Source organism: Aythya marila (assembly GCF_965140915.1).
Source record: "Aythya marila genome assembly, chromosome: 2".
NCBI classification, from domain to species: Eukaryota; Metazoa; Chordata; class Aves; order Anseriformes; family Anatidae; genus Aythya; species Aythya marila.
In genome coordinates this window covers 50,132,344-50,158,033 of record NC_139043.1, presented here as the reverse complement: position 1 = coordinate 50,158,033, position 25,690 = coordinate 50,132,344, and the positions used below count along the sequence as shown (strand labels likewise).

Sequence of the window (25,690 nt, the reverse complement as noted above, 5' to 3'; positions counted from 1 at the left end):
CTGATGGCATTCAAGATCCCCGTGCAGCTCTGCTCCTGCCTGAGCCTGGTGGCCTTCTTCCACAGCTCCTGCAGAGCTGTCAATGGTTTTCATGTGCTGAGAGCTCACTGAGCTCTTTGTTTAGCTCTTGGTATAGACACCCCCAACCCCCTCTTTTGGGAAGAAAGAAGCCAGCTTTGTTACTCAGCACATTATCTGTCTATGGGGGTATTTGGTTTGCATCTGCAGTTGTGGTACTTGGCTTATTATGAAGCCTTGCCTTGCTGTGGTCAGTTGTAGCAGACCTCCACATTCCAAATAGTTGTCTTACTGGGGTATGAATCATGCTTTAGACTGTTTGCTTAAATGAAGTACTTGTTGAGATAAAATTGCTGGGGACAGGGGCAGGAGCTCCTGTGTGTCTGATGGTTTTGCTCTAAGGTCTCCTGGGGCAGCAGTATTACACTGCAGTGTCTGGAAAATAGCCTTTAGTATCGGGTAACAAACTTTATTAAGGGCAGGGAATACAGAAAGTTTCACATATATTTTTCACATTGATTTGTCATCTGAAAATTGGAGACAAATTTTTGTCAATGAAACTCCTGTGAGAAGATAGTGTAGTGACAAAGAATTGATGGAGGGTTGGTTTGTTTGTTTGTTTTTTAAATAACAGACAACTTCAGAGTCAGACAGAGACATTCTGAGTTCTCTCCCCACAAAAATGTCTTCTACATTTATACTTAAAAGGACAGGGAGAGACCTGCTTTCTATATGAAAATAGTTGGCAACCCAAATTTTACTGACTCGCCAAAAGATATATCAAAGAGCTGAGGTAATCTGCTAATTTCTGAGATGATGAAGCAGCAGAATGCAAGTACTCTCTTGGCTGGAGGTGGTGGTGACTGCAGGAAGAGAGGGGGACACCAGCCACAAACTCTGGGATCTCCTGAGGAGACCACATTCTCAAGCAACGCAGTGCTCATCATTTAGTTACGAAACCTAAACAAAACAAATGGCTCAAACCACTGCCAAGACCCAAAGAGCTTAAAGGTAAACATTAGATAAGGGTTAGCTGTAGTCATTCTGTCCTCTGCTGCTAAGGCCTTGCAGCACAACAAAGGACTGTTGATCAAAAAGGTCATGTAGCAGAGGGCAGGGTTTGAAGAAACTGGATTCAAAAAACGCCCAAATGAAATTAATGCAAAAACAGTAACTCAAAGATTAATGGATTTCTGTATGATTGGCATTTCTCACATGCATTCTTTTATTTGTCTGTGCAGATACAATGAATATCTATAATTTGGTTCATAGAGTGACATCCAACTATGGTCTCCAGAGCTTATAATGGTGAATGTGTCCCTCTAAATAAAATGGAGATATGGCAACAGAAAATGCATTACTGTGCTTGGGTTTTCCGCTTGATGCTGTTCTACTCCACATGTCTTGCCATGGACACATAAGGCTACCCATACATTTTGGTAGCCAGTGGCTACTGACTAGTACTCTAGTACTTAATTCTTCTCATGGTATCAGGAGCAGTGGAGGGATGTTATACAACTCCCTGTTGTTAACTTGATTTTCTTGACCAAAAGTGTCACGTCCCCCCACCCCCTCCATTTTTCTTTTGTGTTCAGTAAAGGTTATGTGTGAAAGGGGAATAATACTTCGTAGCTGAGATCTGCAAGTCGTCAACCTCTCATTTTATCATGAAAAATAAAAATAAAGGGCAATTTACTCTTGTTAGGCTGCTGGAAAAAAAAAAAAAAAAAAAAAAAAAAGAAAGTAAAACACAGAGGTCCTAGTGTCATCCACCACCAACAATCCGCTAAGTGATGTTTGTATTTGGGGGGAAAGAGGAAAAAGTACATTCCCTGTGAATGACAAGTGTCAATCTCCTAATTTCATATTGCCATTATGTATGAATAAGGAAAAAGGCCCATTATGCCTAACTAGAGGGAAATTTAACAAAGAAATAGTGTTGTTATTGAGAGGAAGGATAGGCTTGTGGTTAGGGCACAGGAGAAGTTGGTTCAAATTTCTGGCTCTTCAAGAGACTTCCTCTGTGACCTTGGGCATCTCGCATATGGCCTTGCTCCAAAACAGCAATAGCACCCAGACTGGGAGAGAGATTTCATATGGAGATACATTTAAATTTAGGCATGCAAAGGGTTGCCTAAATGGAAATATCTGAGATGAGAAAAAGAACTTTTGAAAATCTGGCATAAAAATAGGGACTACAGTGTCTGGAGCTCTTCCTTCCTTCCTTCCTTCCTTCCTTCCTTCCTTCCTTCCTTCCTTCCTTCCTTCCTTCCTTCCTTCCTTCCTTCCTTCCTTCCTTCCTTCCCTCCTTCCCTCCTTCCCTCCTTCCCTCCTTCCCTCCTTCCCTCCTTCCCTCCTTCCCTCCTTCCCTCCTTCCCTCCTTCCTTCCTTCCTTCCTTCCTTCCTTCCTTCCTTCCTTCCTTCCTTCCTTCCTTCCTTCCTTCCTTCCTTCCTTCCTTCCTTCCTTCCTTCCCTCCTTCCCTCCTTCCCTCCTTCCCTCCTTCCCTCCTTCCCTCCTTCCTTCCTTCCCTCCTTCCTTCCTCCCTCCCTCCCTCCCTCCCTCCCTCCCTTCTTGACATTAGTGTGATGAAGAGGAATGCACAAGAGATGCTAAAGGCATGATTTTGAATGGGATAGAGACAGAATTTCTTCAAGACTAGGGAATGTTGAGATTCAGACTTGTGGGTTAGACACAGCAGTACCCAGAATTAGATTACAGTCTGTGTTGAAGTATGTTTTCAATTATTTTCTGTTAGAAAAGTAACATGAAATTTATCTTAAGTTGTCACAGTGCTTCAAAGCATGGGCTTTTCCTCTCTCTAAGTCATTGAACAAACACAGGATATGTTGAGGCAAAACTGTTTCCAATTAAGTTGATGCATACTGTTCTTTAATGTTTAAGGACTTCAAGTTTAAGTTAAAGAGAAATCCTTTAACCAGAGTTCAGAAGGATGATTCAGATAAAATTTCCTGGAAAGCAGTCATTTGCCTGAATTTGTGTGGCTGCACTGTGTTGGGCCATCAGTTAGCACAGGGTGACACATAGCTATGAACTTCATCGAAACTGTGATGACTAATATTGACTGAGGATCCAGCTCTTCTCTGTGTTACATCATCGGATTTTTTCTTTTGTTCTAGAGAGCCAACTGATACTTCAGCTCCCTTGTTTGGTAAGGGGAGCTTAAAGCATATATTGGATTAAGGAAAACAAAAGCAATTCCAATAAATTTCTATGTTACCTGTATCCAATGTAAATTTTTACTGTAATAAGTACGTGTTGTTAAGAACAAGATTCTGAAGTTCAAAGGATTTTTTTTTTTTTCTTGTCCTACTGAAATATCCTTTTTCATTACCCGTCTTTTTTGGAGTGCTCTCCTGAATACTTGTGTCATGCTGAAGATTAAAAAGGGATTAAGAGTGAGCAATGGGTTGTTCATGTAAATTTAAATGCACAAGCATCACATTAATTGTTCAGGTTCAGTTTTCCTGCTCAAGAAAAATAATTGCATGTTTACATTTGACAATCTTATTTGTTCATTTTTGGAGCTGCTGCTGCAGAGATCTCTGAACAAACTGCCTTAATCTTCTGTATGCTCTTTCATATACATGGCATCTCCATCTCTGCTCCCCTACACAGACACTTCCCTGCTGAAACCTCACCAGAAAGGTTATGCCAAAACTAAATTTGACTTGCTGCTGTTGGCTGCTTTGCAATGAGTAGCCTGATCAATTTTCTTTTCCCTTGAGGCCGAAGTTAAGACTAATCAGAACTTATACTTGAGATGGATTTGACAAATGTAAAATATATGTGGAAATGATGATAAAAATAACTCCTTGAATTTCCATGATACTAAATAAGCAAAAAAAATCATATGACAGGAAAAATGTCCCGTTGCTGACTTTGGCTGATAGTCCTGTTGAGCATGTGTGTTTGCAGGTCAGTGCTGAATGGGTTATGGATTTTTTAATTATGCAGGAAAAAAAATAAATATATATCTTATTTTAAAGAACAAGGAGTATTGTGCATAAAGATGTTACTGAAGTATTCCTTCTAAGCACTGTCCATGCAGTTGGAATCAGATTTTGTACAAGTATTCTGTAATGCGTTAACCATCTGTAGGAAGCTATAAGAAAAAATCTTCAAAATTACAGCATGTCTTTGCTGAAGATCAGAAAGTTACTTTAACTTCTCTCTACAAAAGGAATCTCTTTTGTGGTACCCTGAATAGTCTTTTAACTCTTAATGCAATGTGTCGTGCATTTTATGGGGGACTGTGCAGTAACAGGAACTGTAAGAAGAGAAAAGCTTGGATTTCATATTTCTACTTGGTTTTGGTTGTGTTTAATACCTGTGTTAACAAATTAGGTCATGTAGAAGTTGAAATACTGGTTTGGTAATGGATCCATATGGTCAGAACTGTGAATCTACTTATCCTTGTGTAAAATTGTATCGTGGTGACTACTTTGAATTAATTATTGACTAGCTGGGTGAGTCCTGTCCACTTTCTAAACCATAGCAGAAATATATTTCTGTCAAATGTAAAGCTGAGACTATTTGAGTAAACAGATGTTGAGAGAGTGTAAAAAAAAATTAAAAATATCTCAATGACAGTAGCAAAATCATTTGACATAAATGGACAGGTACCTGTATGAAGAAATCTTCTTCCAAACCAACAAGTCTAAGATACTTCTAAAGCTTAACATATATTTCAGAGTTTAATTCACATGCATTATTATTTACTTTGGTAACCTATTCTGAAATTATTCTGTAATTTGTTCCTGTAAATGTTATACTAGTTTCCTCCACACAAAGGACTAAATGACTTTCACATCAAATTATATGCATTGCTGGATAAATGCATCATGGAGGAGTGAACATATTTATATCAGCCTTTTCTTTCAACAATCCTTAAAACTTATTTGGAGGAGAAATTGCAGCTGCTTTTGTCTGAAAAGTATCAGTGTTTGTATGACTGGCAAATATGACTAGCAACGTGACTCAGCTTTAACAACAGTGACCTAGATCTTGCAGTAATGGACATTATCTCAGTCATAGTTGAGATATTTGAATGTCTCAATTCTGTGTGAGAGAGTACACAGATTATATGGCAGCAACCATACCCCTAATAGTCAAAACTGCCGTGCTTTATTGACACATGGTTTGAGACAGTTTCAATATGATCTGTGGCTTTTCAAGCTTTGAGGAAATAGTGCATATCAGTAAGTGGTATGGGTGAGATAGAGAAGTTAGGGATTTTATAATGGCTTAACTCAAATGAGACTGTTTCCAACAACAATTGATACATGTTTATAATAGCAGAAAACAGAGTTCAGATATTACAGAGACAAGTCTTCTGACAGAAAGATGGAATTTTGAACCATCCCCAGTTAACTAGCATCATACACTTTAATCCACCTGCTGACTGCTGCTCAGTGATACTAATTTGATCTGAAGCTTATTTTAACAGAAGAGAGTGTCTGTTGTGACTCTTGCATTGCTGCTGTCAGGTTTTGATTCTTGAAGTTAAAGACCATTCAGAGAGTAACACCTTAACATTTTAAGGTGTTCAAATGGTTGCATTATTTTAACAACACCTAAACGATCACTACATTGCATCAAAAATGCTTACTTTTTGGTGGAGTTAGGATTGGATCTAAAGCACTAAAAGGAGATCCATCAGTGCTGAAGGGCTTTAAGCCAGGCCTTTACATGAATTCATGGATGAGTTTACTTGCAAAATATTGACTGTCATTGGAAAACAGAAGCCAGACAAAATTAACAACAAATCCTCTCAGTAAAGTAGATTTGTTGACTGTCAGCTGCCCTAGATTCTAGAGCGTGAAACAGCTCAGGCAGCCACTGAGCATCAGTGGCTCAGAGAGTTGGGGAACTTAGCCTCTGTTTGTGAGGACAGTTGTATTCCATTTGCGGAACCTGCAAACTTATAAGTTAAATATTTAGTGAAGGAAAAGTAGTGTGTTTGCACTGCTGTATTTGGAACGTTGGAGGATATCTTTTTTTTTTCTGGTTTTACTCCCTTAGGACCTAAGCATATGTGTTGCTTTATGAAGGCCACCTTTTGTTGTCCTTAATGAAGCACCTGCCTTCCCTCTCACCTTCCCTCTTCTCCCGATAAGTGGGTCAATAGAAGCTGGCACAGTGTTAACAGTGGCTCCAAATGGAAAAACAGACATCACCTCCAAGTGTCCCAAAAGCACAATTCCACCTCAACAGCCCTCTGTTTCATCATAGGCTTGGAAGTATCAGAAGAGTAAAAACAACATTATTAAAAAAAAAAAAAAAAAGTCATAAAAAACTCCCACTACTTCCTCTTGAGGATCTCTAACGTTTTCTGCATGTCTATAGAGGGTCTGTATTTGCAGCAGTAAGTCTATTTGTTTTTGTCTCAGATACAGCGCTAAACAAAGGGATTCTTTTTCCCTTTTAACTGTCTAAATTGAATTTATGGGAGGTCTCTCTTCTTTCTCAACCCTGAACTGATACAGATAATAATTCACATCCTCTTTGTTTGCTCTTTCCAGTTCTCCATGAATAGCTGTTAACTTAATGATCCTTCAGTCTTATATTTGAATGGACCACTAACCATTCCCCATACTGGAGGGTGTAGGTCAAGGCATATTAATTAGGCAGGATTGTGTAAGCAGTTTTTTCCAAAACCACCACAGCCAGTTAGTCATCCAGACATTACATGATAGAAGTTCATAAGTTGAAAAGAATGTTCTCAATCATTTGTGCTCAGGATAACAGAAGCTTGAAAGGTACAGATACAGAATAACTGCATCCATCTGGGTGTCAGTGAGGCTACAAAATCCAGAGCATAGCACTGTACAGGTGAAAAGGGAGGGAAAAATGCTTGCAGTAGTAACATTCACAGGTACAAAATGAGGGATCCAGAGGGAAATGTGAAGTAGAGAACTATGGAAAACGTCTACATGGATATTCAGAGGAATGCATTTTTTCTACTTTTCAAATATAAAGAGCAATTAGGAATCTTGAAAAACTGGATCCTAGGTATGTAGAAAACTGGATCAGTTATTCCTTATTATCTTAATATAAATCATGCTCCGTGGCTTAAATGAGACTGTGATAGATACACAGCTTCTGTCAGAAAAATATTATTTAACTATTTTGAATCCAGCTAAAAGCTACTACATTGGGAAAATGAAAATAAGTAATTAAAGCTTTAACTAAAAGTACAATGAATAATTTTAAAAAGTTGAGGATTTCTATATTAATTATTTGAATTTAAGGTCAAATTCCAAGTGCAGTCAATCGTTTCAGCTGCCCCTTTTCTGGAGAGTTCAATGAAGAAAATGGGGGCAAAAAGTCTTTAAAAAATGGTGCTTTCAGCAGATCCCTTATAACTGTGCTCTTTTTTTTTTTTTTTTTTCTCAAAGATTGAGTTTAGTCTTCTGCCATTGTACTTGAACTTAATCTGCTTTGATTTATAAAAGTTATTAAATTTTCTTTTCTGAACTTACCCTTGTACCTCCAGTACAAAATTTTACATTCAATATTCTCTTCAGACCCGGATAATTTCATTTCCCTGTACTCATCTTCATGCATAGAACAAACAGCATTGATTAGACTGACAGAGCATGACTGTTTGCTCAGCAACAACATCTATTCACCCTAAACCTTTCCTTTGTAAAGTTTGAAGCAATTGCATTATATACTTCTGCTTTGTGTCATCTTCTCTCTTGAATAGAGTAATGTCACTTTCTAAAAGCAACTACATTCTGTGAAGAGCTTTGAGTAAAGTTTTGCTGCAATTCAGTATTTTGACCTTTTGAGATGAATTCTTCAGGAAAAATTCTTTTACTTTGGGAGAAAATGTAAAGATTCCACTTAGAGGAGTATATGCTCTACAGCAGATTGATTTCACAGGAAAACCTACTATTGTCACAGAAAATACACATGTTGTCAGAAATGCTCTTAAGCAAATTATTTCAAAAGTCTATGGTCACCTTAACTTTTGAAGATAAAATTGAGCTTTTCCAATGTCAATAGATTTGAGAGAAATGAGATGAGGATATTTTGTTTTCTGTGTTTGTTTGTTTTGTTGAATAAATATCCTCACTTGAAGCTACCTGTTAGTAATACATAGGATCTGGGAATAAGAGAACTGCTCATTTCTAAAGATCTTTCCCTGAACTTCTCCCACTGGCCATAGTTAGAAACATGACAATGGAACAGTTTGTTTTTTTAGAGTGAACCGATACTTCAGCTCCTGTGTTCAGAGAAGTGTTGCTTGTCTCCTCAAGGGCATGCTTTCACTTGTCTACCTAAATTTGCCTGCTCAAATACATATTTGAACTGTGTTGCCAGTGTACAGTTTAGATTGAAAATCCTTTAGGACAGAGGTAGCAGTACCTTCCTTGTAATGACTGCCCTATATGGGAAGCACAGGGCGTAAATCACCAGAACACTAAATACAAGGAGAATACTGATTTTGCCCTTGTATAAATGAGAAGCAAGATGCATTTACAGACATAGACTTCTTTGTTTATGATTTATATCTATGATTGTTTATCATGAATATCTTTTTAGAGATTTCTGATTTTTCTCATGGCAGACTGAAATGGAGGTTTAGTGGTAGTCTGAGATTCCTTTCTTAGGCAGTTGACTTTTTGCAATCTAATGGCTAATTCTTGGATGGCAAGTGGTTTCTGCAAGTTTGATGATACCAAATAGAAGCTGGGTGCTGTTTTGGCCTTTAACGCATGCTTTGATTTGTATCTACAGGACACAGTCTCAATAGAGAGGAAAGGACCATCTATTGCCGATAAACTTAATGATACCGAAGCCTAGACAATCAATTTTTTTTGTTTTTGTTTTTGTTTTTGTTTTTAAATATCTTACTAGTGGAAAGCAAAATCAGAATGATGAGCACTTTTTAAACTGAAGTAGTAAATAAATCTAGCTGTCATTTTTCAAAACATTAGTTGGTAAAGGTTTGCACAGTTCTTATATTATGTATGCATTTTGGTATGACCATTGATGGATGTTGTCTTAGGGTCTGGCAGAGTGACTGGAACCTTTTGAAATGTTCAGCATGACACTAGCAAGTAATGCCTCTGTAGTGCTCTGATCTAAGAATATTTTCTTTGTAATTCTTGAAACTCAGTGTACAAAACTGACTGTGGCTCTTGTTGGAGGAGAATGATAATTTGGTAAACCGTTCATAAGAAAACTTAACTTATATACAGAAGAGGGCAACCATGTAGGAAAACATCTGTTACTGACTGTAGCTTTCAAACGGTGGCCTCTTAAGTCTCAGGAGTTTTGGAGATGGGTATTACCAGTATTAATATAGTATGTTTAACTGTCTCCAGCATATCTGGTTTTAACCTGTGAGAGTTTTGGAAAATGACTTAGCCAGCTATGTGCTTGTGTAGTTATCCTGCCAGCATGCTTCTGCATAACACAGGGTCAGCAATTACTGACAAGGTGCCACAGTTTGTCTGTGCTTGTTGTGGCACGGTGACTTACGACATGCCAAACTGCCGCTCATTTGTAAGTGAGAAGCACCATCAAATGCAGTGAGCCAATTTTCCTTCTATAGATCCTTGGAGTAGCAGCTACAAATTGTATTCTTGTGCAGGCAGAGTGTGCAAAGCGGAATGATACTCCTTAATACCAAATGTATTCATGCTTACCAAAGGCTATATAACAGATATAATAGTTTTGTTTGTTTGTTTATTTGTTTGTTTGTTTGTTTTTGGCTTAGAAGTCATTTGCAGAACTTCGACATGGATTGCTTGAAATAATAGAGCTGTCACTAATACAATATTTTTTAAAAGTGGGTGCAAATTACACCCCTTTGCAAAAGCCTGCTGGGTAATAGCAGAAATACAACAATAGAAATGAGGCAGATCAGTGAGAGGGAACAAACATAAATCTAAGATGCTGAATCCGAGGGAGACAAGAGTAGCTTCCATTATGAATAATTCTTTTCTTAATTTATTTCTTGTCTCCCTCCCCCAGTGTTTCTGTTGCTCTATAGGGCATCCTATTATTGATTTAGATCAATAGTAGACTCTCAGCATGTTTGGGTTTTTGTTCCTCATTTGGTTTTACATGCAGAATAGTTGGGAGGTTGTGGACAGTAAAGAGAAACAAACAGCAATGTTAATTTCAGTGTTTTTTTCATTTCTAAATTAAACTTTGTTTTGCATGAGTCTCTTTATATTCAATCTTTGCAGACACAATGACATACTGTTTAAAAGTGCATTTTAAATGATTGTTATCTGGCTGAAAATATTGTCGTAATGAGTTCTGGAGATAAAAATGAGATTTAAATGATGGTGCATTGTTTTGGAAAATCTGTTGTATTCAGTTCTGGCTTAGTAAATGAAGCAATATCTCACAAGGTCTTCATGAGCTTTAGAAAAACTTTATATAGTTCTGCATATAGCTAGAAGGATTACTGATAGTGTTTCAGACCAGCTTGTGGATCACAACACCACTGTTTCAAAGCTCAGATACGATTTTTTCTGCTTAGATTAATTTTGAAAAAGGGTGCTACAAGGAATAGTAGTTGTATATGAGTCATGATTAACACAAACTCATCCCTTCTCAATGTCACAGAAAATCAGTTCCTGTCTTTTTTTTTTTTCTTTTTTTCCTAAATACCTTTTGGATTCCTGGTAACTCTTATGCCTATTTTTTTTTTTTAATTACTTCACAGAATGCAGAGCTGTCTGTGAGTAAGGGTCTAGAATATTTCCCCATCTTCACATGCATTTTCACAGTGCAGCTGTTGATCATGTGAAGATATCCATGTTTCCTTCACAGCTGACACCCTGCAAATATCTGGTGTGACTGGAGATGGTAAGCATGTTCAGAGCAAAAGCAGCTTGTTTCCTATAGGGACTACATGTCAATTTTCTAGGAGGCAAGAGGATTTCAAGTAAAAATAAAAGAGTTTCTTCAATTGCATTAAGACGATGCAGACCATCGATGAATGTAAAGAAGGTGTATCATGCTGGGGTATGGATCTAGGAATCCAGACATCAGAAAAACAAATATTTTCTTTTTTATTTTCATTCACTTAGAGGGAAAAGATATATGAAAGGAAAAAAAAAAAAGCCTCATTCTGTTTTCTGTTTCATAGACTTTTAACTTGTCTCACCTAACTTTTTTTTTTTTTTTTTTTTTTGGTAAGAGTTTTTTCTCTTTGCCTCTTTAAAACTCTCTTTTGCTGTGAATTTTAATAAAATGTTGACAGCTGTCAGACTAGGGATGTGCTGACAATGCTGCCTATCACACTGACCAACTGTGTCACTCTTTCCTTGTTCTTCCATCTGTCTGTCTTTTCCTGGTAGTCATTTTTATCCTGCTCACACTGTAAGTGTCTTTGAGATAAGGAACATTGTTTTTGCAAGATGTTTTGTACAATACCTGACACCATTGATCTTAATGTATGTTGTACACTCGTGTTGTATTCAGTTTATTTACTCTCCTTTTCTAGCTGAAAAACTCATATCAGGTGAAAAAAGATCAATCCTCCATTATATATGAATGTAATTATCATTTTGACAAGAGTCTAAGATGTTTAAAGAAGAATCTACAAGGCATTAACTTCTGTCAGTGCTTGCTTCTTCACTAAAGCAGAGCTCATGCCTTTATGGAAGGATTGAATAATCCTGTCAACTAATTAACTATACCTTCTGTGATTTTTTTTTTTTTTTTAAGCACTTTCATTTGGGAGTGCATGAATGTTTCCCACCTAGTGAAGCTGATATAAGACAGGGAATTGCCATTTGAGCTAATCTAACCATATTCTTTTCTCTATTTAAAGAAATAATAATGCTACAAGGACACATTTATTGCATACCAAATTATTCAGGTCCTTTGTGTTCAGTGAAGCTAATTTAAACAAAAATCCGATAAAGGAATAAATATGTAATCATAAGTAAAATGATGCATACTGGGTATAGATGACATATTTAATTCTAATGATAACGGAGTTAAGTACCAGAAGATAGACATTTATGCTTCTGTATTCTACATTGCATAAATCACCTGATTAAGTATGCTAAGCTTATATGCCAGCAAAGTACGCAGCTGTGTTTAAGGTTAACTCTTAGTATACATATCCCTACAACCTTCTTCTGGTGGTGTATGTGCCATAACAACCCCCGACATCCTGATCATTCTCCACCATTTTCAACAGGAAATGATCCAGTGTGCTGCTGATTTCTGCTTGCTCATTGCCATGCTGAAGTCCATCTTTCTTGATACTTCTCATACCAGTCCTCTTAGCTGCTCCAGATGGTGGTCATCTAGCTCCTTGAATGTTTGGTTTGTCATCTTTTGTAGCACTGCTCTATGGATGAATCCTATTCTTGAAATTAGGGTATTAAAGATACGGCAAACCCTAGTTTTTGGGAGCAGTATATTCTGGGGTTATATAGATACATATCCACTTCAGTGGTATCTTGTCCTTAGAGCTAGTGCCTTGGAAACACTCCTTGATATTTCAAATAATATTTCCCCATTTCCTAGATATATTCTATATGTTAGACATAGCCTAGGTACAGAATGGCCAGTTTGTGAGCGCTCAGCTGTGCTGTAGTTCTCTCAAGCTGTATGGAAATTTACTTTCATAATTTGTGCAAGTTTGTATTTTGCTAACTGATTACATAAACAATAATAAATAAATAAATAAACCACACCCAGCTCCCACCACTTTCCTCTATTACAAACAGAGCAAAGCTATTCTCTTATACCATGAGAGATTTATATATTCCCTTCTTACAGTTTGCATTTTGGCAGGGGGACCAAAAGGAATGGAACAGCAGCATCAGTCTCTGAATAACAAATCTCATTTTCTCCATGTAATAGTTCTTCAAGAATTAAACAGGTAAATTTTAATGAGTCACTATGAAGCAGAAAGAAAAATATGAGAAGTAGCTCTTCAGAATATCAGTATTGATTGCATTTGTTTATATTTGTTTCAAATATTTTAAATAGCAGTATGATAGAAGTAAAAAAGAATTAAATCTACTTGTAAATACTAACATGTTAATACTGATCTTTCTGTTTCTTGGCAGAATTAAAATCTACCACAGGAATAATTAATCCCAGTATAACTCTATGCTTCACTCTGAAACAGATATGTACCTTCATAGACATTAATATGTGGTCTTGCTCCCATAACCCCTTATTTCTGGATGCAATGTCATCTTTCTTAAATATCGTAATGACGTCGAGAGACAAGCTATGCGTATGTGAGATTCTGGAAATTTGGACACATTAACAACAATAAGGCAGTTTAACATTGTGCATTAACGAAAAAGGAGAAACAAAAAGTCAGCTGAAAGCAAGTCCCACCTACATAGCAGTTCAGCAAAGTGAATGAAGTAGAGAGGACAGCTGTGACCACAAAGACGTACAGCAAGGCATTACAGCTTCAAACTGCATTCTGCCTCTGAGCAGACATTTGATAATGCTGTGATCCAGAAACATAGGTATTCCTTTTTGTGCATTGCCATAGCATGACCTGTTCATCTTTAATATATATATATATATTTTTTTTTTTTTGGTGAATACATTTTTGGTGAATATTTTTTTCCATTTCTTCTATGTTGTGTTTTGTATTAGTGAAGATAGAACGTTTTATACAGAGTCATCAGGGAAATGAGTTTTTGTCTTTTTCCTTTTTATTGTTTTAGTTCATTTTTTTATATATATATTTTTATTTGTTTGTTTGTTTTGTTCTGTTCACAGTAACGGGACTTGTGGCTTTGTGCCACTGTAAGATGAACTGCATTTTGCATCATTGTCTTCACCTTCACATCTGGGGTTGATGCCTTCACCTCGCCTCTGTATGTAGCCCTGAGGCACATTTTGTCTCATATCCACATGCATTCTGTCATGTTTCATTCTTTGAATGAATAAAAACTATGTTCAAAAAATGGAACATGAAGGGCTGAATTGAATTCTATAGACATGCATGGAGGAGGCACTCTGCATGCAGATTCCATCTTTCTTGCATCCAGGTGGTAGCTGTGGGAAGCAGCTGCCTTGATGTTTCCATCTTTCATTTGTGGAAAACTTAATAGGTCTTTGTTCAAGTTTGTTTATGCATTCATTATCTCTTGTTTGCAACACTACACTAACCTCCAGATCTAAGGGAAGGACAGAAAGTTCTATCTACCACAGCAGGCATAGCATGGATTCAGCAACAGGACAACTTGGATGGACTTGAGTTAGGTGCACCAAAGACTAAACAGAAACACTAAGAAGTCGGACTTATTCCAAAATTTCTGTTATCCCTCTAGGGGTACTGTGATAAGATTATGTTGCGCTCTGGAAGAATTTTGAGGAATCTCAGTGCATAGTACTTTTCTTTACATTTCCTGTGTTTGGAAAAGGCCATGAAACCCTTATAATGAACTGTACGATATTGTCATAGAAAGACATTTCTGCAAAAGGTTTGTTTACCATTTGAACTGCTGGTTAGGAAACCTCTTAAATATCTATTAACAATGAATCAGACAGATTAGATGATAGAATATTATCCTGATGGGAGAATTCTGCTGTCCACTTTACTTATGCTGTGCTGATGAAGTGTATATAGATGGTTTTCCTCTCATGAATCATAGAATCATAGAAGCATTAAGGTTGGAAAAGACCTCCAAGATCATCTGGTCCAACCACCCCTCTACCACTGATATCACCCACTAAACCATGTCTCTAAGCACCACGCCAAACCTTTAATCACCTACTTCCTATTATGTTGATTTTCACTTTGCAGGTGGTGGTCTGGTCTGTATGCTGAAAGCTGTGATCCAGATAGCTGACAAATGGCAATTAATGATACCAAGAACAAATTTTCCTCATTTCTGTTTTCAAATAAGTGAGGTCAGTGTTACTGCCCATAATCATATAATCGCAGAATCATGGAATGGCTTGGGTTGGAAGGGACCTTAAAGATCATCTAGTTCCAACCCTCCAGCCATAGGCAGGGAGAACATCCACTAGATCAGGTTGCTCAGGGCCCCATCCAACCTGGCTTTGAATACCTCCAGGGATGGGGCATCCACAACTTCTCTGGGCAATCTGTTCCAGTGCCTTACCACACTCACAGTGAAGTATTTCTTCCTAATAATCTCTCCTGTATTTTTTTTTTTTAATACATTAATGTCATGGTGGTATTCTCTGGGGAATAAAATACAGTTCAATAAAACTGATTGTACCATATTACCATATTACATTAGCCATCCCATTGTAATCAATAAGAATATCCACACAAGGAAAGAATTTAGTGCTGAGCTTTTGATTCCTGTAGCATTCCTCTTCAACCAAACCAAAATATTACTTTGTGTTTGGATCAGGCTCAATTAGATCTGAGAGATGATTGTTTGTCTTCCAGATGTCATTCACATGATCTTTTCATAACTGATTTATGATAATTTATACTACATGTTCTCAGGACTATGTCATGTGAAAAGTAATATTTAGATAGCCAAAAATATGATACAAAAAGTATACAACTATCACACACACACACTTGAAAGTCCAAAAAATCACATATCCCAAGTTGCTCATATCTTTCCCTCTCGCTGTTTGTGTTGGTTTCCTTTCAGTAAATACAACTGCAGATCTTTGGCCTATGCCACATGTCAAATAAGGATAAGAACACTCTACATGGAAATCAGTTTTCAAATGTAACTGGAGCAGATATGTAAATTTCAACGCTTTCACTATATAATATACATAATTAAATTGCCGGGTTATGCAGATGTATATGCAAGGGGTGCGTTGTACATGCAGCATCCCATTTATGGTGATTAAACAATTTGTGTGTAGAAAATAACAGGTTTAGAGCATTCATTGTGGCATGTACAGACTTTGCCGGAGTAATTGGGGAAATAAATATTGAATACCTGATTTAAGGAGACAAAAATACCAAAGAGCCTAAAGTCACTAAAAAAGAAGCAGAGAGTAAAGGATTTCTGCACTTTTACTTTTTTTTTTTTTTTTTTTTTCCTCCCTTACAATTTGTTTCTGGATTCTGATCATACTTCTGTGTGTTCTGTTTTGTTTAGAACCCATGTAATGATAGAAAATATTGAATATATATATTTTTTTACTGTTTTTCAGTTGCTGGGGAAATTATAAATAGTTGGAGATTAGACTTGAAAGTATTTAACTACTCCATTTTCATCTGAATTAACATACAATACTATATTTAATCCTGTATTTATCACAGGAAATTTTTTTTTGCTTGAAGAATATACTTCTGGGAATATATTAATTGTCCTGTGCCATAATATCACTTCTGAAAGGAATGCATCTTTAAATATTACTGTTCAGTAGGAGTGTTCTTAATCTTTGTTACAATAAATACCGAATGTCAGACCTTTTCAAAGATCCAAATTGGAAATGTGCCTTTTATCTCACTAAAATAAGTAGAAGCTCCACACATGTACATGTCAAAGTAGGGAATTGTTACCTCAAATATGCATTGCAATGATAATTGGAAAGGATTAATTTACTTCATGGGGATTTGATGGAGATGAATAGTCTGTTGTGCTTTCAGGAAATTGGGAGTCTGGAATTCTTTACTTTTGCTGGTGCAGAATTATCTATGAAGCTTCTATGCTCCAGTAATTTCAAATGCATCTGTCCTTGAAATAATACAAAACAAAAACTTAGGTTTTCACTGTCTGAGGCTTATTCATATTGCTACAGCTTTTTAATATGAAATTTTGAATACTGAAAATATGTTGTCCCTTTAATTTTAATATTCACGCAACATAATTTCTTGCCAGTGTTAAAATTGAATCATTTATACATGTATGCTTTTATATGCATATATACACCAAGATTATGGGGTAGTGATAACCAGTCTCAAAAGATTTTTTTTTGTTAAGGTTTCTGTAGAACGTGTGCTGGAAGGGAATGTATAGTCTGAGGCAGAGAGGTGCAGAGTATATTTTTTTGTTTGTTTGTTTTTTATGTTTTTTTTTTTTTTTTTTTCTTCAGTTTTGGGTGGGAAGGTGGCTAATCAAGTTCTTGTACTACTCATCTAATCCCATAGTTTTACCTCCATTACAGTTTCCTTGCTAGTTCCTTCTGCCCGTCCCCCCCTCCCCTCCTTTGCAAGGCAAGTCTCTGGCTCAGCATTCTACCTTTAACCTCCCTGACCTTGCCCATTTCCTTTTCACAGCAGGGCAGGTCAATAATGGTAGTGTGCAAGCAATCCTCTTTCAAGAACATTGCCAGCTTTACAGAAGCTGATGTGAACCTTCTAGAAAAGCTGATATGCGGTGTAATACTAAATTCACCTGCAGTCAGCAATTTTATGTTGCTATCTCAGAAAAGCAGAGGGGATTCAGTGGATGTGCCATGAAAGAATTAATGGAATATCCACATTAATGCTCTCTAAGGTGTGTTCTGCAGAAATACAGTCCAGCATTTGTGCTAACACAGCAGCGTTTTGGTCAGCTAGGCCTCCCATGGGTAAGACTCTGCAGAGTAGTTATGGTTACGCAGGCTGCTGTAGGCATCTCTGGGCTAGTCTCCCCTCAGCAAAGAGGATGTCTGGATACAAAATCTCCAGGAGCTGTTTTTATACATATAACTTCAGGGGAGAAGGAGTTCTAGAACCCCTTTAACTCATCCCTAGGGTTGCAAGAATGATGCAGGAACATCTACAACACTGGTACTATGTTCCCCAGCATTTAAATTTCACAGATGCAGGTGAAAAGTCTGTATTTCCCTCTTCTTCATATCTGCATGTGAGTCTGCTTCAATCTAAAGATTATGTTGCTTATCACCTCATGCACTGAGGCATACAGTCAGCCTCAGCTGCAGACTTGAGAAAACATGAAATACATGAGTTTTATAAGGATAATTAATTTTGTTGGGTGGTGTAAAACAATCAACCAACCAAATGCAGTGACAAGTAGTAAAGAGTGGCTACAGAGTAGCAATAGGGCTGTAGAAGAAATATTTTTCACCCACCAAGCATGATAAATCAATAGGTGATTTACAATGATCTTGAGTAGGAAAAGAAACTTGAGACAAGATACATGATGTTTAATGCTTTCATCTAAAAGACATTTGCTCTGTTTTCAGTTGTGCAGCTGTCTTCTCAGTCAATAGATTGGTATAGTCAAAGGATACCTACTGCAAAGACATGTCTTGAACTGGAATGATGACAATTTGTATCTTTTCGTTCATCTGAACACAGAAGGAGAGTCAACAGCTAGTTTTGAGGAATTACAGGTAAGCTTATGGAAAAAAAAAACCAAACACAACACATAGGTGATGCAAAGCCTACACTCATTCAAAAAAATGGTTTCACAGAGGAGGAAGAATGCCTCAGATCCCTCACTCAGAAACCAAAATAACTCAGTGCTAGTCAGATGCCAGACCCCTGCATTAAAATGCCACAGGTAAATCAGGCTATTCTTTGGAAAACTGACTGTTGGCCATTGTTCACATCAATGACTGCATGTGTTTCTTTACTCCTGTTGCAGCTGCTGGTCTTCTCTTCTGAGTGCCACCTTCCATTTCTGGATCTCCGGTGTTTCCATGTTTGTTGACACCACGCATGACTAAAATGGTATTTTCATATTTGAGTGCAGTTGAGGCCCCTTAAAGCAGAGAGTTGTGAGTGTGAAAAAGAGATATGTTGTTCCCTAATGGCTTACTACCATACTATTTGCAATTCAGATCAGTTCTAAATTGACTGAAATTTTTAAACACATAGCAGGCAGTTTAAACTAATGATTGTCTGGAGGTTCGCATCTGACATGAACTAAGCTTCTGTTCAAAACAAATTGCAAATAATTCCTCCCTTAGAGTCAAAATGTCACTTTTTACACTGTGCATTGTAGCCAGTTTTTGTCAGTTACGTTAAATAAATAAATAATAAAATACACACACGAAAAGAAAAATAGCCCACTGCTATCCACTGAATGTTCTGAACATTGAGTGACACTGTTATTTTTTGTTATTTACAACAAATATGTGGTTGTGCATAGCCTGACGGAGCCCTTTTCCCCACCCCAGACTCTGAAAAAACGGAACTGTGGAGAAGGCCCCAGGGGCAGCGGCAGACCCGAGTTGCCTAGCAACTGTGTGCATTGCTCTGGGGGTGATAAACGGGGAAGCTCCTCAAAAATGCCCAGTGGGGTCACAAGGATATGTTTAATGCATGGTTGAAATTGGATTTCCCTTCAAAGAAATAGCCCATCTGGTGTGTGTGTGTGTGCGTGTGTCTTGCTAGAGAAATCTTGATAACTTACAGCTGCTGATTACTAATTTTGAATAGGGAGGTATTTTGGTAATTTCTAAAGGGAATAAGTATGTAGTGATTTAAAAAAAAAAATAAATAAAGGTTCTTTTTATTCAATCCTTGTGTAATTTTGCTCTCTAGGTGTTGGCCACAGAGACCTGGTTTGCAACACTCTCTCCTTTTGAGCAATTTTACTGGTTCAAGTATCTTGGCTAGATGTTACTTGAAAATCTGTGTTACTTGACCGTCTGTCTATGGCTCAAAGAAAAAAAAAAATATATATATCTTTTCAACAAATTAGCACAAAGAACCCGCTTACATACATCACCTACTTGCTTAGTTGTAATTTATTTAAGTTTTTGTCTTCAACTGTGAATTGACATGCTTCGTACAATATGGCATGTCGCTAAAGTTTTTGTATAGTACATAGCCATACATTTTATGTTTCTTGTTCTTTTTTTTCACTGAAAAGTCTTTGCTGAACTGTGGTTAAATAGTTGAGTTTATATAGATATGTGCTCAAAGGAAATTTTATTGTTGGAGAAAGTATGTTGATATGACATGGTTTTTAACTACCAAAGAAGCAATTTCACGGAAAACTTTTTTTTTTTTTTTTTTTTTTTTTTTTCCTGAAAATTTTGAATCCAGAATTGGTTTCAGTTGATGCTTGGGAAGAAATTCCAAAGCATCATTGAATTTAGAATGTCACTGCATTTATGGGGAAGGGAATGTTGAAACCAAATGAAAGAGACATTTATTTGCTAAATGAGAATTTTCACAAAGAACTTTCCTACTACATGATTGTTGCATAGGGAAGGGAAGGGAAGGGAAGGGAAGGGAAGGGAAGGGAAGGGAAGGGAAGGGAAGGGAAGGGAAGGGAAGGGAAGGGAAGGGAAGGGAAGGGAAGGGAAGGGAAGGGAAGGGAAGGGAAGGGAAGGGAAGGGAAGGGAAGGGAAGGGAAGGGAAGGGAAGGGAAGGGAAGGGAAGCATATTTTAAAGAAACTTGCCCCCATTCCATTTTTTACAGAAAGTGTCTTTGTTGTTTTGTTTTGTTTTAACTGAAAAGAGATGGAAAATGCAAAAAATCATTTCTTAAGGTATTCTTTCATTTATGATACTTTTGGGAATATCTGTTTATAACTAGGTCAAGGAAAGATGCGTGCATCTCTTACATTTTCCTTAGGCCTTTAAAATTTACAGTTGAAATATGATCTATTTTGTACGTTACAGAAAAAAATGGGTTTCAGTTTACTGATTATGTTAATATAGATTAAAATGAGTTTCATCTTTTAAACAACCTTTTGAGTGCCGGCTCTTTCAGCTATATTTCTATTATGTTGAAGACTAAGTTCACATACAGTTTGCCCTGGCTACAACTAAATACATACATACATACATACATACATACATACATACATGTATATATATATATGTATATATATATACATATAAAGTCTTGCTGACTTGGTTTTAACTCAGTTAAAAGCATCTTTCGTTGCATGCTGAATACTCAGGGGAGCACCGTGTGTTTCTTGGCCATCTCCCTAATATGTGTTGTGTATGTTCTAAACTGTAGCACAGTCTACAGCTGTAGTTTGCTGTTTTGTTCCTGGTCAGATTTATGCTGTGACAACAGATACTTAATATTACTCTTAATTTAGGCTAAGACAGCATTCATAATCCCTTTGATAGAGACTATATTAGACATGTAATGCTTTGATACCAAGGTGGTGTGTATGATATAAATAATTACACAAATACCTTTTCCCTCTCAGAGCAGCATTGAACCTTTTTTGTGAGTAATGATGTGTATGCTGGAGGGTTGTCTAGGGGACAGAAAATATCTTTTGCTGAACAATGCTACTACCCACTACTGTATTAAAAGCTTCAAGATTTGCTTTTGTAAGTCTATGTGTATCATATATTCACTTAAGTCCTACTTTCACTTAGATGAAATCTCAAGTGAAAATAAAAATAAATGGGTATCCTAAACTTGTTGCAAACCATTTCTGATGCTTTTGCTTTACATTTTTCATGGTGCCATCCATCAAAAGCTAATCTCTCAATAAACTCAGGCTGTGTGCAATTTCTTCCTTCACATGGCCCTTGAGAGAGAATGAGAGAATTTTTTAATACAATGAAGTATTTTCTAGTACAATATGAGAAAGAACAGAACCATTTTATTTTCTCATTTTGATGTAAGAGGGACACAGAAGATCAGATTCCTTACCAATAACACAAAAGCTACTTTAAAGAATCGCTGAGCTTCTTATTGCATTAGATTTGACATGATGATCCATGGTCTCTATTGCATGGGTCTCATGAAGATACCATGCAAATTAAATTAATTCAAGTACCTTTTGTAGTATTAAGTTATACGTGTAGTACATGTGCTGTAGGTACAGGATGTTGGAATGTCCGAAAGGTTGTGAAGTTTTATTTAGGTTTAGATAATCATCAAAAAGCTTGGAGACTTTTTTGAGTTATGTGAACTATTTTTGTCTGTGAAATCAGTCTAGAAATTTCCCAAGAATGGCTGCTGGGGAAGACTATTGTTATTTTAATCATCTGGCAAAATAAAGAGCCTATTGTCATTTATGATTATTGGCCTAATCCTACAAAACATATACAGTGTTTTCAAACATTAAGCCAGTAAAGGTAAGTGCAATAATATCTCTCTGTATATTTTAGGAATTATTCCTACAGAATCATGGAATCACACAATGGCTGAGGTTGGAATGGACCTCTGAAGATCGTCTAGTCCAACCCCCCCCCAAAATGAGCAGGATCACCTAGAGCACGTTGTGCAGGATGGCAACCAGGCAGGTTTTGAATCTTTCCAGACAATGACTCCACAACCTCTCTGGGCAGCCTGTTCCAGTGTTCTATCACCCTCACAGGAAAGAAGTGCCTCCTCATATTCAGATGGAACCTCCTGTGCTTCAGTTTGTGCCCATTGCCTCTCATCCTGTCACTGGGCACAACTGAAAAGAGACTGACTCCATCCTCTTGACACCCTCCCCTCAGATATTTATACACATTGATAAGGTCTCCCCTCAATCTTCTCTTTTCCAGGCTAAACAAGCCCAGTTCTCTCAGCCTGTTCTCGTATGACAGGTGCTCCATTCCTCTCATCAACTTTGTAGCCCTCTGAACTCGCTCCAGTAGTTCTATGTCCCTCTTGTACTGGGGAGCCCACAACTGGACACAGTAGTCCAGGTGTGGCCTCACTAGGGCTGAGTAGAAGGGGAGGATCACCTCTCTTGACCTGCTGGTAACACTTTTGAATGTATCCCAGGATACTGTTAACCTTCTTGGCCACAAGGAACATTGCTGACTCATGGTCAGTCTGCTGTCCACCAGGACTCTCAGGTCTCTCTCTGCAGAGGTGCTCTCTAGTGCATCAGCCCCCAGCCTGTGGTGCTTGGGTTTATTCCTCCCTAGGTGCAGGACCCAGCACTTGACCTTGTTGAGCCTCAAGACGTTCCTCTCAGCCCAACCCTCCAGCCTGTTGAGGTCCCTCTGAATGGCAGCACAGCCCTCTGGGGTATCAGCCACTCCTCCCAGCTTTGTGTAGTCAGCAAACTTGCTGAGGGGGTATTCTAGATCCATTGTCCAGGTCATTGATGAGTAAGTTGAACAACACTAGACCCAGTACTGATCCTTGGGGGACACCGCTAGCTACAGGCCTCCAACTAGACTCCTCACTACTAAGCATGACTCTCTGAGCTCTGCCATCCAGCCAATTGCCAATCCACCTCACTGTCCGCTCATATAGGCCACACTTCCTGAGCTTGTCTATGAGGATGTTAGGAGAAAGTGTCAAAAGCCTTACTGAAGTCAAGGTAGACCACATCCACTGTTCTCCCCTCATCTACCCAGCTAGTCGTCTCATCACAGAAGGATATCAGGTCGGTTAAATATGATTTCTTCTTGGTGAATCCATGCTGACTATTGCTGACCACCTTCTTAACCTCCACATGCTTGGAGATGACCTCTAGGATGAGCTGTTCCATCACCTTTCCATGGATGAGAGGGAGGCTGACTGGCCTGTAGTTGCCTGGGTCTTTCTTCTTGCCATTTTTGAAGACTGGAGTGACATTGGCTTTCCTTCAGCCCTCAGGCTGTTCTCCATGACCTTTCAAAGACAATGGAGTGCGGCCTAGAAATAACATTGACCAGCTTCCTCAGCACCTGTGGGTACATTCCATCAGGGTCCAGGGATTTGTGGATGTTAATTCTGCTTAGATAATCTGTGACCAAATCCTCTTTGACCAAGGGAAAGCCCTCCTTTCTCTGGACTTCCTCTCTTGTCTCCAGGGTCCGAAATTCCTGAGGGCTGATCTTAACAGTAAAGACTGAAGCAAAAAAGTCCTTCTGCAGTTCTGCCTTCTCTATATTTTTTGTCACCAGGGCACCTGCCCCATTCAGCTGCAGGCTGACATTTTTCCCAGTCTTCCTTTTTCTACTGACGTGTTTGAAGAAGCCCTTCTTGTTGTCCTTGATATTCCTTTCCAGATCTAATTCCAAATGGGCCTTGAATGGTTTTGAAATATAGGAATTTCTTCTAGAAGGCTCTGTCCAAGGCATATCCTCAGGAATTTTAGTGTGGCTCAGTGTCAGTCATAAATAGGAAATGAACATTTATCTCTATACATCCATTCTTCTTGAGCCAGTGACCAAGTGTTTCTGTGATCCTGAAAGTCTTTCTATCACTTAGTTTGTTACTACTGTGCACTTATGAAGAAAAATAGGAAGATGTGGATTGTACAATATGGATATACCGTACCACTCAGTGCAAGTATGTAAAGGGAAGGGAAGGGAAGGGAAGGGAAGGGAAGGGAAGGGAAGGGAAGGGAAGGGAAGGGAAGGGAAGGGAAGGGAAGGGAAGGGAAGGGAAGGGAAGGGAAGGGAAAGTATAATACCCTGAAATTCCCTTTTGGACACAGGGTTAGAAAGCAGTATTCTATCACAACACATTTTCCCCACAAAAGCAGAGTTTTTAGCATGAGAGTCTAGTGCTTTTTGGATGATTAAAAGAGGATAAATATGGCAGTATGAAATAGAATTAATGACAAAACAAGTGTCAGGTTTTGTTTTTTAAAGGTGTGCTCTGTATTATCCTTTAAGATGGCATTGTGTCTGATAAAAATTCTTTGTGTTCCATGGAATATGTCCTTGGGACCTTAAAACAACCCAAAAGTCATAGATAATGTGAGAAGTCTACAGTTCCCTCCCTTCCCTGCCCCCCCGATTAAGGAGTTAAGGACAGTTTTTACTGCTTTCACCTGTGAGGAAACAAACAAAAGAAAACATAGTTCAGGGGACATTAGGCGCCATTATTCATTTGTTTTCATTTCCTCCTCATCATTGAATAATTGAAATGAAAAGAAAATTCACTGTGAGAAAATGCACATTTTTTAAATGTTCATTTATGTGGGCATGTCTGTAAATATAGCTTTGAAATCCCAAGGATAGTACATATTGTTGATGTATTAAGCTGATAGCCATTTTAACTTGTAGGAAAAAAAAAAGTCTTTAAGAAAGAATACATAGGAACAAGGGTTTCTTGGCATACACTGATATGCGTTTGTGATTTTGTCAGTTTCATTGAGTTATTTGGGAAAACAAAAAAAAAAAAAAAGGAAAGAATTTCATGGTTGATGTTCCTACTGTTTTTGTAGACTGATATTTATTTGAGCTTATCTTCATTCCTATATATGGATACCAACATAACAATCTTCAAAATATATCTATGCTTTAAAACTAGTTTTAACCCCCCTTTTAACACCAATATAAACCTATGGATAGTCACTCTTAAATTTAATTTAATTGAATCTTGAGGGTCAACTTCAGTCTTCAGGATTTCCTGAATTAATTTGCAGCCACAAGTCGTTAAGAGCTCAAGATAGAAATAGTCAAATGTGTAAATAGCTTCACAGATCAGTAAACCCAGTAATTTCCCTGGGAATATGTGTGCCTCTGATGTTATTCCCATGCATTATTCTAGTATTTTCATTTCTATAGTATATGGTTATATACATGCATGAATCTTGAGTTAACATCTCTGACATAATTTGTTGTTTGTATACATTTCATTTATAATAAGCAGACTAAATTTAAAATGTAGCCCTCAGAGAATTTCTTTTGTTCAGAAATTAAATTTAGATGGTATGTGTGGTTTCTACATTTTATCCCTTGTTGTTAGAATTGTGGATTGACTTTGAAATAATATCATGAAGGTAAACTGTATTGTACAGATGCCTTGCCTGTACAGATGCCTTGCCAAATCTCTCTCTCTCTCTTTTTTTTTTTTTTCCCCGATAGAATTTCAACAGTTGCAGACTTTCTGTAGGATCTCAAAAAAAAAAAAAAAAAAAAAAAAAAGAGAG

The 25,690-nt window shown here is 37.6% G+C and overlaps 1 long non-coding RNA gene across 1 annotated transcript in view; it reads left to right on the top strand.

Annotated features, from left to right (window-relative positions):
* The first annotated feature begins 18,600 nt into the window (after window positions 1-18,600).
* The window catches only part of LOC309875099, a 262,498-nt gene continuing 255,408 nt past the window's right edge, over window positions 18,601-25,690 (top strand). The window contains exon 1 of the long non-coding RNA XR_014316978.1: window positions 18,601-18,623. This is a non-coding gene — a long non-coding RNA (uncharacterized lncRNA). The remainder of the gene's footprint in view (window positions 18,624-25,690) is intronic.